Here is a 14,025-nt window from a genome sequence, read left to right as displayed (position 1 = left end):
GTGTGTCTGTGTGTCTGTCTGTTTGTGTGTTTGTTTACCCTGTAGCAGCCACACCGTTTCAGCGAACATGGCCAAACTGGGTACAGATGTCAGCCATGGTCCAACTTAGACACTTGTCGTTTTTGGTGAATCTAGGTCAAAGGTCACGAAATCACCAAAAAACCGAAATTCTTATTTTCGCAATAACGTCCGCCAAAATGGTCGTGTCGACTTCAAACCAAATCCAAAATGTGCATCTTATAGTTCTGCATCCAACCATATGTCTCATTGGGGGTGTCACCCCAACACCCTTCTTAGCGGTCGGGGGTCGAATGTCAGGGGGGTCGGGTCAAAAATTTCAAATTGCGATAAAAACGCCATTTCAAGTCCGATTGACTTCCAAGTTATGATCATGACCAAACTAAGTAATATAACTCATTAAACAGCAGCACTATCGACTTATAAGAACCAAATTGATTTCCAGGTTTTTGTTTTTTCAGAGATCATGGAGATATGACAAAGTTATTCCGGCAATTCCTTGCTCAACGAGCAATTTCATTTGTTTGTTTGTGTGCTGGATATCTCAAAAAGTTGTGGATGGATCCGGCTGAAATTTTGTGGACAGGTTCAGCGTGTGACAAGGACGAACTGATTAGATTTTGGTGAAGATCCAGATCCGGATACAACGACTCGAAAATTTTTAAGTTGTTCTTCACCATTGAGAGATTGGGCTGAACCGATATATAGCACGATATCTTGTAAGGTTTGTCTCTATAGAATGCTCCCCTTCCATCCTTTCCCTCACTTAAAATGTCACCAGGTCTACTCATGAGAAGCTTGAATGCCTCAACTCTGTGTTTGTGTCCAAATATTGTGTCCCCACCCTTTCATTCCCTGTACCCCCTCCCCCTTTTCCAGTCGTACCCAACTGCTCCTGGTATCTGCATCTTTTACACCTAATAATGTGGACAAGTTTAGTGCATTAGTAATAATGTGCATTAGTTGGTGGACGTTAAAGATCCAACAGTGTCCTTTGCAAAGAGTAGGTGAGCTATTGCCAGCACCATGACCAAATTCCAAATTCCTGCCCTAACTACTGCTGGGAGGGGGATGGCGAACCACCCAGCATGACCCCTGGCCAAGAAACTGCTTCGGCAGAACCAATGCTCCAAAACACAGAGTATGTAACATCAGTGCAACACATATATATATATATATATATATATATATATATATATATATATATATATATATATATATATATATATATATATTTATTTAGGGATATGTGTCTGTGTTTATGTATTTGTGTGTTATTAAACATTCATCGTATTTATGAAACAAATCACCTTTTCTGAGAATCACGTGAAAGAGCAATTGCTTTTATTTATGAGAATCACTAGCCAGTCCTACAACAAAGGAAAGCTTCTGCATTAATAAACCGGTGATTCTATGTGTCCTGCCCCCCTCCTGCCCCCAAACGCCTGCCCTGCAGTTCCCCAGACAGCTGTCGGAGCCAAGTCAAATATTGCTGTATGATTTGCAGGTGGTCCGGCTTTAACTGGCATCCCGGAGTGGAAAAGAGAAACAGGCGCAGCACTGTGCGGCCTCAACTCTCACAATTCCCTCACGTCTGACGGGTTCCCCTAGGCAGCTCTGTGGCACACAATCATGCAGCTCTAAACCACCATTGCTCGCTGGTTGTCTCCACGACGTGACTCCATGGCACGCTTCGCAGGTGCCCTGGTCTGCTCCTCCATGCAGCTGCAATCTGTGGTGTTTTTGGAGCTGGGACTGTAATCCGGCAGTCCCTTGCTTTAATTTCTAATGGATAACAAACTGCACACTTCATATTGAATATGATTCTGCAAGTATAATGACAACGACTTTCATGAGCGAAGCACAGAAATAATAGTGTTGTTTTTACTTTTTACAATGTCTATGTGTTGCTGATGTCCTGGGATTTCATTTCCTTCATCAGTAAACAAGTTGTGCAATGGAAGTGGAATTTATGTACAAGTTTTACTTTTTCTTCGTTTTACAGTCTCACTTACAAATCCGTATTTCATGCGCAGCACAGAAAACTAGTGTTGTTTTTTAGCATTTGTACACCACACAAGGCTATTTTCACTGAAAAAGTACCTTAGATGTAGAGTCATGTGGCATGTTATTATGGTTATTGAGCCTGAAACGTAAAATTTACTCAAAGTTCTTGTAACTCTCGTTTTGTGGCCAAGTTGGGGGCTTGGAGGGGTGGGTGGTTGTTTTGCTTTTGCATTATTTGAAGGCTTGTTGTACAACTTGCCCATACTTTTCCATAAATTGCAAGGATATTAGAGGACAATACACAAACACATGTGTTATTTTTTAGTTCAATGTGGGTACCCCTCATCATGAATAGGGGGTTCAGATGGGAACACTGACAGGCCAACCTAGGATTTAGATATAACCTTGAGTTTGAAGCCAAGCATGACAGAAAATATGAACCCTCCATGAAAGGTGCATGTTCCTGAGTAAAGTTTAAATTTTCTTACAATGGCCAACAGTGATGAAGAGGTTGCTTTCCTCCAGGCCAAGACATCATGTTTGTGTGCTGTCATGTCGTCATTTACATCTTGGTCCCAATGTTTTTTTGCAGTTCTCGTCTTGCTACCAATTGGAGAAATTGGACAGAAAAATACTTTAACACATGTCGTTGATGATACACAAGAAACAAGGTAAATAAAAATATCAGAGGAGGTAATTCTGACATTGCATTATCTCAGCTTAAAAATGGACACTGTGACCTGATTCTTCAGTTTATTGACCTCTTTATGAATTACATTGTTCACAGGTTGTCTGAGCAATCCAGAATCCAATAAAGGAGGAACACCTCTCGAAAAAATTCACACTCGCAGAGTAGAGGTGATTCGCAGTCAATGTCAAGAAAGGAATCAGAATTGGAAAACGTTGCTTCATGAAAGAGAGATGTGGAATTAACTTTTGAGAACCTTGCGTCATGTGTCGGCAGACAGGAAATGTATTTGGAGTGTGCATGTTTCTTTCCCGGTGATATTTGTTGCTTTCACAGAAACACATATCCATTGGCATGAAAACATCTTACTTATGTGTGGGAAAATGCTTTTGTATAAAAAGTGCTTCAATGGAGACAGTGATGTCAAACCCATTTTGTTTCATTGGAGTTATTAAACTATTCATCAGTCATAATGGCGAACAGCAACTCTCTGTGACACAGTTGACAGAGGTAGAACAGCATTTTTTTCGAGTACCATAGCCAGGAATGGCAGTAAAAAGGAAGAGTTTGTCAATCAAAATTAAGGGAAAGTGAAAAATAAAGTTGGCGATTGAAAAAGGTAATCCAGCTGGTGCTACATCAGTAAGTGAGCACAGGAACATTATTATACAGGTATCAACTCCAAGTGAAGAACATCATAATAGGTACGTCAACAGGAGAACATAATCATATCTACCACAACCCTGGAGCAAGATCTCATCTCACCCAACAATAGAACATTATTTATGTCAACACCAATGCGAAAACATGATTGTCTACCCCCAACAATATATCATTATATAACCTGCTCCAAACATTAGCTCATTATTATATCTGTAAAAGCTGGAGCACCCAAGTACAGTGTTCTGGAACCAATCCTATTCCTAATCTTCATCAATGATCTGTCTGACTCTGCAAAATCCTCTTTATATTTTTGCTGATGTCTCCACCCTCTGCCATGGCATCCCTCATCCTTCAGGTCAGCAAGCTGCAGCCTCTTCCCTATTTTCAAACCTTGATAGAATCACAAGCTGGTCACTTGGAACATGTCTTTCAATCCTGCATCGACTTTCTTGACAATTATCTTGAAGAAGTTTACTCACTCAAAATTCTGGGCCTCATTATCAGCTAAGATCTTTCTTCAGCAAACCATATTATGAAGTTGACCTCCAAAGCTAGTCACCAGCTGGGCATCCTCTATCATGCAAAGTCCTTCCTACTCAAAAACTATAAAAGCCTAGCAGCCTGAAACTTTGCATGCATTCGAATAAAACTCCAAGGAAGTGCATGAGTGAAAATTGGGTGTTTGGGTTAATTAAAACACCCCTATTGAAGATAACTCACGGCATTATTTAATTGTATCCTTCATCAGGCGATCCTCGGCCACCTCACTCTCTGGGGTCTTCAGGCATTTCCTGGGTTACCAGGCTTGGGTCTGAAGCCGCCATGTTTTTTGGCCTGCTCAACCATGCCTTGACTTGGAACAGGCCGCAACAATTTCTCAATGATAAAGTTTTTTTTTCTTCACTTTCCTCACTCATATTAACGAAAGCCGGTTCATCATAGCTACGAATAGCTGTGTACGTCGCTTTTGTAAGTACTGTAGTTTTCAAATTAGGAGCTTGGAGTGATTTCATGCATGAAATGATGCGATTTTCCAAGATCTACTCTCACGGTCTAATTGAAGTATATCATTGAAATATTTCACTTTTGAGGATGGTATATCATCCGGACTCAAGAAGTGTCAAAATCTGTTGTGAAATCTGATAATTTATAGACATAACGAGTCTTAAAACTAAGCCTTTCTTCCTATTTATTTTAAGCAGACAAGGCGATGGTCCCTTCTCCGCATATACACAAGAAAATGTGAAATATCCAAAGCATTAAACTTATCGTTTTCTACTGTTTAGAGAATTATATTGAGTGAACAAAAGATGAAGGAACGTGCCAAAATTTAACAGCTTCATTGACCGATACGATTTGATACATTCACTGCTTGACGTTGTGCCTTGTCTGCCAGAGGGATTGCTTATCCAGCATCTGCCAGATCTGTGTCTACATTTTCCTAGGGTTTGTGCGGTGTTCTAGAGGGAATCAAAGCGAATGTGGTGAAAAATGGATGTTTTAACATAAAGTTATAACATTTGCGTGGTTGCTAAGCGATGGACAGATGAGCAGGCAATATGTCTGATGATCTGCAATGTTTATTTCTCGGGCGATTAAACTTTGCGATGTCTCCAGGGTTGCTCTATGTTAAACAGCAGCTCGTTTTTGGATAAAATCATGACTTGAACTAATTAATTGTATATATTTTACTGCTGCGGGCACTGCGAAGACCGGCTTTAAAGTTAAAGGGATCCTACGTCTATGGTATGCAGCCACAGCCTGGCCAGCCGTTCCTTATCCACCATTTAATTGGAGTGTTCGCTTGATTGCTTCAGCCACTTGCCGAGTGCCTGCAGTCGATAACGGTAAAGTTCGTGTCTGATTGGGCTGTGTCATCGGCAGTTGCTACAAGGTAGAGGTACATGATTTACAAAGGTTATATGGTTTCTCTTTGTGAGTTTAAAAGCAAAATATATTTGACAACACCTGATTTCTGAGCCATTTGCTATATTAAGGTGTTTTCTAAATTACAGAGCGAATTTTTTTTCCACTTGTCACATGACGATTGGCAACTGCTTATATAAATTAATGTTTATGTAAATCTCCCTGAAATGTCAATAATGCAATGTTGTTTTCACAATTTATTGTTGAAATTTCCACAAAGGGTGAAAGCTACTCAAGGTTTTTCAGTTGTATACATTACGTACTGTAGTCGGTAATCACAATGACTCCAATGTGCCGATTCCTGAAGACTTGCCAATATCGGCCAAGCATTAATAGTGTGTGTGTGTGTGTGTGTGTGTGTGTGTGTGTGTGTTTTCTTCATAAAGCATAACATTTTCTCTCTGCTAACTCCCGTCCCCCCACCCGCCTCTCTCTTTCTCTCTGTCCCATCCTCGCTCTGCCCCCACCTAATACAGAGCAGAACCTTCCCACACACATATATATATATATATATATATATATATATATATATATATATATATATATATATATATATATATATATATATATATATATATCTGTCTCTGTCTCTGTCTCTGTCTCTGTGTCTCTCTCTGTCTCTCTCTGTTGAGACAGAGTCTCCCTCTGTCGTGTCTGGGAGTTGTTTGTTTCCGTACGTGTCCAGGCAATTCTTATATCTGGACAGTGTTTGTTTGTCGCCGGACCTGTCCAGGGCAGTGTTTGTCTCTGGATGTGGCGGTGTTTTTTTCTCCGAACAGCTTAGCTCTGGACGCATCCAGGTGGTGTTTTTCTCTGAACGTGTCTGTGTGGTGTTTGTCTCCAGACGTGTCTGTGCGGTGTTTGTTTCCGGATAGCTTAGATCCAAATGTGTCTGAGTGGTATTTATGTCTGGACAGGTGTTTGTCTCCGGACATGTCTGAATGGAGTTTGTCTCTGGACTTGTCTGGGAGTTGTTTGTCTATGGACATGTCTAGACAGAGTTTGTCTTAGTACATGTCCAGGCATTGATTATCTCTGCACATTGTTTGTTGATCTCTGGACAGTGTTTCTTTGTCTTCGGACCTGTTCGGGCGGTGTTTGGCTCTGTAGCTGTTTGGGCAGTGTTTGTCTCCGTACGTGTCCAGGCGTTGATTATTTCTGGACAATGTTTGTTTATCTCCGGCAGTGTTTCTTTGTCTCCAGACCTGTCTGTGTGGTTTTTGTCTTAGGACGTGTCCAGGCTGTGATTGTCTCCAAACATGTCTGGGTGGTGCTTGACTAAATACATGTCTGGGCGGTGTTTTTTTCTCTGAACTTGTCCGCGCTGTTTGTCTCCATACATATCTGTATGGGAGTTTGTCCCCAGATGTGTCCGAGTTGTGTTTGTTTCTGGATGTGTCTGGACGGTGTTTGTCTCCAGACAGCTTAGCTCCGGACGTGTCCTGGCAGTGTTTGTCTCCAAACGTGTCCAGTTGGTGTTTGTCTCCAAACCTGTCCAGGTGGTGTTTGTCTCCAAACCTGTCCAGGTGGTGTTTGTCTCCAAACCTGTCCAGGTGGTGTTTGTCTCCGAACCTGTCTGGGCAGTGTTTTGTCTCTGGAGAGCTTGGCTCCGGACGCATCTGTGTGGTGTTTGTCTTCCAACATTTCCAAGCAGTGTTTATGTCCGGACCGGAGTTTGTGTCCAGACAAATCAGTTCGGTGTTTGTCTCCCGGTGGTGTTTATATCCGGGTGGTGTTTGTCTCCAGGCGGTGTTTGTCTCTGGGCAGTGTTTGTCTCCAGGTGGTGTTTGTCTCTGGGTGGTGTTTGTCTCCCACCCCTCTGGTGCTCTCTCCCACCCCTCTCGTTCTCTATCCCACCCCTCTCTCTGCCACCATCTCCCTCCCTCCCCCCATTCTCCTCCCTGGCCCCCCATCCTCCCTTCCTCCCCTCCCCTACCCCACTCCAAATCCTCTCCCTCCTTCTGTCTCCCATCCGATTCCCTCCCCCCCCCACCTCCCTCTTAATATTCCCATCAGCGAAGCGATGGGTTGTGTTTGCTCTGTAATAATCAATCTTTTCCAGTATATCTATTGAGTACCTTTCACCAGGAAGTTGCCTGTATCTGCACGGGATTCAAAACTGGGTTGGGATAGAGGTGGCAAAAATGCAACTAGCATCTTCTTTTATCGAGCCGGCAAGCTGGGAGCAACAATGTACATTGACTGCCACATCTGAAGTAATTTTAAATGCTCTAATGACAGCGAAGTGCTCCATTTGAAACTCTTTGTTCAATATATGCAGCTTTCTAATGCCAAAGAGTTCATAATAAAACATAGGGACAATAACCCTAGACGCTCACCTAGTTGCGGATGGATAAGATAACCAGGGAGCCACTGGTAGGCATGGATGACCCCCAAAATATGTAACAGAGGAAAGTCAATACCTTTGGATTTTTTTTATGCCAGGACCAACTTTGGTACATCATGGGTGTTGAAGGTTGTAGTGAAGTTTCATCGGAATTGTGTGTCGTTTCTGAGAAGAAAGCAAATACCTCTTGGGGGGGGCAACCTCCCCCCCTGTAAACTCCCTCCATAGACTCCTTCAGACCACGATTTTTTTATTTTTAAATTTTTTTTTTTATTCAGTGAGCAAACTTTGGTACTTCACGGTTGGTGAAGGTTGTTGTCAAGTTTCGTCAGAATTACATATGTAGTTTCTGAGAAGAAAGCAATTACCTATTTTGGAGGGTAACCCCCAATAGACCCCCTTCTGGCTCGACTTTTTTTTTTGAATGCCATGACCAAACTTTGGTACATTATGGGTGATAAAGGATGTGGTCAAGTTTCCTCAAAATTATGTGTGTGGTTTCAGAGAAGTTTGCAAGTATTTGTGGACAGACGGATGGACGGACAAATGACGCATAATCCCATAAATTCGGTAATTGTGGTAATTGTGGAACAATTACCTATAACCAAAGCGATGTTTGAAGCTGCCATGATTTTGCCTGATAAAGCATGTGCCTATGAGACCTCAATCAGATATTGCATTATGGTTTGTTAGTACTGATCTCCAAAACCAACTGATTTGAAATTGTTGTCCAAGCATGACAGATTCTGCAAAATAATCAAACACATTGTGAGCACATCATTGTCCATTAATTTAAAGTTTGATGAGACGTGCCAATCATTTATACGAATACGAAGTTTTGTTTTTGTAGCAGCCACTATTTGCCCTCAGTTTTACCAGCAGCTGTTCATTTCTGCATCACCTTTGGCTACCGTGATCGTACATCTTGATGATCTCACTGTCCATCGTTCTCACTTCATGGGAAGCTGTGCTTTGCTGTCCGTAACAGTTATTTCCCCTGTAAGGTGATCTGCTCCATTTATAGACTCTCTCTCTTATCAACACCTGTTGAAGACATTCCTTACCATTCCTTACCACTTAATGCTCAAACCAGGTAAAATTCAACCAAACCTTAATAAAACAAGATTTCCTCTCTTATTACTCTTTCAAAGAATGATTTCTCTGGATACCAGTCAATCATTGTGTATAATCATTTTACTTTCGCTCTTGGTTACTGTGTGGAAGTAACTTTATATTATATTGCGTCGAGGTTTGCTGTGGCCTGACCTTGGTCTGGCCATTTCTGTGATACGGGTGGTCATTTGGAGTCTTCTGCACAAATTATTAATTTGTCACTGAACAAATATTTTCATTCAGAGTTGTAAATTATGAGCTTTGGAAAAAAATAGTCTCAACATGCAATGTAAACAAAGGAAGTGGCAATGTGGCAACAACCAGACAATTGTTGATTTCATCTATTTGGGACGTGATTAGCTTGGTGCCTTCAGTGGCAGTTGAGTGTTGTTTTTTATTTATTTTTAATTTTCTGTGATTTCGTTGAGAGTGGGAGAGCATTTTAGAAGTCCTCTGTTTCAGCTTTTCTCTCCTGTTGAGGGGATGTGAGAAGCATAGCTTTTTTGTCGGCAGAATTGTATTGGTGACCTATTTCAAAGTCATCCAAAGAAAATAGTCATCCCAAGAACTTCATGTTTCTGTTAATTCCATGCTTTTGCCAAGATTGGTTGAAATCATTGCAGTGGTTCACATGTTGTTGTGGTAACAAAAAAGCCGATAAGTCGGATGATGCACAGACGGATGGATAGCTGGACGGACAACTCAAAAATATAATGCCTCCGCTTTTTGGCCGCAGAGGTGTTAAAATGCAAACGATTATGTTTCATAAAAAATGAGGATATTTTATTGGTGAGAAAAGATATCTCCTTTTGACTTCTACATATTTGTGTATTGAAAAATAAGTAAAATTAACATTTCTAGTACGATTGTGAGTAAATTGTCGTGAGAACCATGTATATTATTCAATTTTAACTCTTACGAGACGACTCGTGAACCCGTTGGGTTCCTGTTGTGACAGCAGTTGATAAAAAAATCATTTCAAAAAGAAGAAGAAAAAAAGATATCTCCAGCGAAATATACCGCTGGGGTTGTTTGCATTGTCCAAATTCTCCCGAAGAGGACTTGACTGAATCGGGAATTGATTTTTTAATAATTTTTTCATTGCCCAATTTGAACGAAACTTGATATTGCGCAACAATGTGAAAAAAACGGAGAAAAGAAAGTCGAAGAAATTATTGTGCGTAATCTTCTAAACACAATTTTATTTATTAATGAACATGGAAGAATTAGATCAAAATAGCGACGTTTATTTTATGCTTTAAAAGAAATCGTTCTTTGTCTGTTCTAAATGTTTGAGATTTTTTAATAAATCATTTCAATAAAAAAAAAGATATCTCCAGCGAGCTATACCTCTGAGATTGTCTGCATTGATCAAATTCTCCCGAAGAGTACTTGACTGAACCGGGAATTGATTTTTTAATAATTTTTTCGTTGCCCAATTTGAGCGAAACTTCATACTGCACACCGCAGGAGAATGGTGAGGTGGGCCAAAAAATTTGCACTATCATGTACCGATTTGGCTGTATTTCGGATACACACATACATGCATACGTACATACATATATACATATACAAGAATGTAAAAACATAGAGGGATGAAATCTCAAAAAAACAACCAAACAAGGTCGGAATGACACCACATTTTGATGCAGCAATATGACACCACAATCCTCTTCTGGATTACCATGATGACATCTTTTGATATTGTTCCATCACAATCCCACAACAATCGTAAAATGTCATGTCAGAAACTACACACGCAATTCCGATGAACGAAACCACAACCTTGATCACCTGTGATATCTCAAAGATTGTTCATGACATTAAAAAATAAAAAAATATTTTTTTAAATTAGGGTCTAAGGGGGTTAACATACAAGATGAGAGTTTTAGTAATATTTAGATTTCTACAGAAATCTGAACAACAGTCTCCCTCGAGGTTCATACTTCAAAAGATTGAGACATTTTTACTCGTTACACCTGGTGAGTAAATTATATTGTTACTTGTGAATTACCTTTGCTTTCACATTTTTCTTTGGTTAACTTCACAGAAGTGTGATATGCTCGTGGAGACAAATTAAACTATTGTACTAATTTGTGTGCAACTATTGTACATTTTGTTGTCATTCTTCCATAAACTCTTCCATGTTTTTCCTAACAGGTTTCAGTATTTTCCGCAAAGCTGCTAGGTATTGCAAAGGGGTTCATGGAAAAGTTGCACAGAACTGCTTTACAAATTGCACATGATACATGTTTGGCATAACGCTTTGAATCAAGCAAGCCACTTTGCAAGCAATAGCAAGCCACTTGCTTATGGAACAGACCCCAGAAGTGTTCCCAGCTCCATCTATGGAAACATTCATGCATCATTTTTAGCTCACCTGGAACGTAGTTCCGGGGAACTTATGGGATGGTGTGTCGTCCGTCCATCTGTCCATAAACACTTGCAACTTCTCCAAAACTACACACACAATTTCGATGAAACTTGACCACAACCTTCATTATCCAATATGTACCAAAGTTTGTTCACAGCATAAAAAAAAATCTGGCCCGAATGAGGTCTACGGGTGGTTGCCTCCAAAATAGGTATTTCTTTTCTTCTCAGAAACCACACACACAATTCCCAGGAAACTTGACCACAACCTTCATCACCCATGATGTACAAAGTTTGTTCACTGCATTAAAAAAAAATTGGGGTTCTCTGCAAAATGACCTCTCTGACTCTCTGCAAAATCCTCTTTATCTCTTTGCTGATGACTCCACCCTCTGCCATGACATCCCTCATCCTTCAGACATGCAGGCTACAGCCTCGTGGTTGGGGGCTGTAGGCTCACAAACTCCTGCTAACCGTTCAGCTAGCAAAAATATCCACTCTGCTTTTTGCCATACAGACATTTGCAACTCCCTCTCCACCGGCCGACTTTGGCGGCACACATTCTGTACATAGGGAAAGAAATCAAAGGGCGGAGGAGCACCTTGTGAGCCAACGGCCATCCATATCTAGTGCCCAACTGTCTGCGGACGTCCTCCAGTTGGGTTACTTTTTATAGGAGATTGGTGGCAGGATTTGCACTCCGGCCACCGTAAACCACTTCATTCCACGAAACCCACAAATGCAAAGAAAATCTGAAAACCCACTCCGTGGGAGTAACTCCTATGCAGCTGCCCTTCACAGGGCAGCTCACCAGATGACGGGATCTGGACAAAGCCTTCGGGACCCCCATTCCTTGATGATAGGGAAAGCATTGGGTATACTTTCTGGGTCAGATTGCAGTGGTATGTGGTGGAATGGTGCTGAGGTGTTGTCCACCAGATGGCGGTCTCCTTGCGTTAACCTGAAGCAGTCCCTTCAGGTGGGTGCCTGACATGTCCTATCCCAAAGAGAAGATGATCACCTGTCTCTGTTATCATCTGAGTTCAAGTGTTTGGACATCGGTATTGCAGTACTCTCTGAGGTTCTGAGACCGGATAGTGGCGAGATCATGGTGGGTGTTTACCCCTACTACTGGCCTGGCCACTCTGATGATTACCATTCCCAAGGAGTTGCTGTAGCTGTGTCCAATAAGCTGACTCCAATGATAATTGAGGTAACACCGGTCAACGAGCGTATTATGAGACTAAAGATTCATCACTCCTTAGGTGTCATTTCCCTGGTCTTTGTATATGCTCCGACTGAGGCGAGTGAGCTCACCGTGAAGGACACATTCTATGCAATGCTCGAGTCTGTGCTTGATCAGTACCCCAGGCGAGATAATCTTCTCGTCTTCGGCAATTTAAGTGCATTGACTGGCAGTGATAGGGATGGTTATGAGACGTGTTTCTCCCCATGGGTCTGGTACTGTGAACCAGAAGAGCACTAAGTTCCTTGACTTTGCGAGAAGTCATGGACTTAGGGTGGCTGGTTCATGGTTTCAGCACCCACAAGCTCATCGCTGGACTTGGCATTCCAATGCTGGTTGTATGGCAAAGGAGATTGACCATGTACTCATTGATGGTTGCTGGAGGATGATCCAGAACTGTGCAGGGTCGACTGGAGTGATCAGTTGCTCAGTACTGACCACATGCTGGTTGTAGCAACTCTTAAGTTTCAGCTTAAATCCAGGAGAATGTTACCATCCCAGCCTAGGCTGGATGTTGACAAACTCAAGGATGAGAGAGTGGCTGAGGAATTTGTCTACAGGCTGAGTGGGGATTTTGGGGGTCTGGGTGATTTTTGGAATCCTGAAGAGTTGTGGACTGCCTCAAAACCACCATGCGTTATGTTGCTGGTGGATGTCTTTGACTTCATCATTGGGAGAAGAAGAATATTGTCTCTGAAGGGATACCATTGACCAGAGTTGCAGGGCCAGGCTTAATGGCAGAGCTGAGCTGTTCAGGGAGTTGAGGAGTAAAACTGTATGTGCACTGAGGATGGACAAGGAGGCCGATGTGCGAGGAATCTGAGGGGGTCGAGCTGATGAGGAGTGACACTGCTCTCAGTGCCAGGCAAGGTCTTTGCTTGGATAATTCTTGATCGGGTTCGCCACCATCTGCTTGAGCACCAGCGCCCAGAGCAGTCAGGCTTTACACCAAAGAGGTCAACGATTGACCGTATCTTTGCTCTTCGTGTCCTCACCGAACGCAGATGAGAGTTTTGGCAGGGGCTGCTTGCAGCCGATGTTGATCTCTGCAAAGCGTTTGATTCAGTGAATCGGGATGTCCTCTGGAGGATTCTTGGTCTTCGTGGGGTGCCACCAAAACTGATCAAGCTGATGTTTGAACTATACTCTGGTACTGAGAGTGCTGTGAGATGTGATGATGCCGTCTTTGACTTATTTCCATTTTTTACTGTAGTTTGTCAGGCGTGTGTAGTGGCCCCCAAACCTTCAGCACTTGTGTGGATTGGATTCTGGGAAGGATGTCGGAGAGATCAAGCTGCGATCCATCATTTGGGAATGTCAAGATCTCTGACCTTGATTTCATTGACGATGCAATGATCTTTGCGGATACTCTGGATCAACAAACTCGAAAGTGTGCCACAAAGATTATGATAATGACAGGAAGTGTGTCGCGACAGGGATGAAGAATGTGATCACTTGCACAAAGAGAATGTCGACCTATGAAAGCACCTCATCGTAGAACCCGACACACTACAATAGCCAACTGCATCGACGACCAGTGTTGGGAGAAGGTTATACAATAGACCATCTCTGAGTTTGGTTTCCGATGTTGCCCAATCTTTCGTATGGACATTTCTGCATGTCGGAATTTCAGAGTGAGCTGGA

General features: G+C 42.0%; 1 long non-coding RNA gene across 1 annotated transcript; it reads left to right on the top strand.

Annotated features, from left to right (window-relative positions):
• The first annotated feature begins 1,436 nt into the window (after positions 1-1,436).
• LOC147028709 (uncharacterized) lies at positions 1,437-3,174 on the top strand. The gene is made up of 3 exons (XR_015056943.1): positions 1,437-1,717; positions 2,618-2,696; positions 2,813-3,174. It is a non-coding gene; the product is annotated as an uncharacterized LOC147028709 (long non-coding RNA).
• The last annotated feature ends 10,851 nt before the right edge of the window (positions 3,175-14,025 follow it).

This window comes from Eptatretus burgeri, chromosome 4 (assembly GCF_056783735.1).
Source record: "Eptatretus burgeri isolate ZD-2024b chromosome 4, Ebu_testis_v1, whole genome shotgun sequence".
NCBI lineage: Eukaryota > Metazoa > Chordata > Myxini > Myxiniformes > Myxinidae > Eptatretus > Eptatretus burgeri.
This window is presented reverse-complemented; position numbering and strand designations above follow the sequence as displayed.